Consider the following 616-nt stretch of genomic DNA (forward strand, 5'->3'; position numbering starts at 1 on the left):
ATTTGGGGCCCCAGCCTCTGTCCCAGGGTGCTCGGGGACGTGCCACCCTCCGGCCGTGGCCCGCTTGCCTTCCCAGCTCACAGTCTTTGGGTCAGGACTCGGACCAGAGGCTCGCACTGCAGAGCCAGACCCGAACCTGGCCAGGCTATCTGCCCCGTCCCAGCACTGGCTCCCCCCGCCCCGCTGCAGCTGGGGACCCGCCGGGCACCCCCCTGAGGCAGGTGTGTTCACTGAGCACCTCTGCCCCGCGGGTTCCGTGTGACTCCCCGCCGGCTCCGTGTGATGCCCCGTGGGCTTCGTGTGACGCCCCGTGGGCTCCGTGTGACGCCCCACTGGTGCACAGACGTAGGGCCACACCGGGTGGACACATGGGTGGAGCGTGGTCGGCAGCGGGAGGGCAGTGGGGATCGCAGGTGTGTTTAAGCTGGAGGGGAGGGATGGTGAGGGGAGTCCCTTCTGCAAGCCCAGACAGCCACACGGGCTCCTCTACTCTGCGTCCGTCTCTGCTGGGCCAGGCGGGAGCTGTTCTTCCTAAGGTTAGACACGGGTCACCACGGCACCCGGTGCCTGGAGGTGCACCGGGCAGGGTCAGGCAGAGGCCAGCCCACGCAGCCTG

The 616-nt window shown here is 69.0% G+C and overlaps 1 protein-coding gene across 4 annotated transcripts in view; it reads left to right on the plus strand.

Annotated features, from left to right (window-relative positions):
- Positions 1-616, plus strand: part of MGRN1 (mahogunin ring finger 1, E3 ubiquitin protein ligase) — a 35,965-nt gene that overhangs the window by 20,273 nt on the left and 15,076 nt on the right. The window lies entirely within an intron of this gene.

This window comes from Bison bison, unplaced genomic scaffold, assembly GCF_000754665.1.
Source record: "Bison bison bison isolate TAMUID 2011002044 unplaced genomic scaffold, Bison_UMD1.0 scf7180017864144, whole genome shotgun sequence".
NCBI lineage: Eukaryota > Metazoa > Chordata > Mammalia > Artiodactyla > Bovidae > Bison > Bison bison.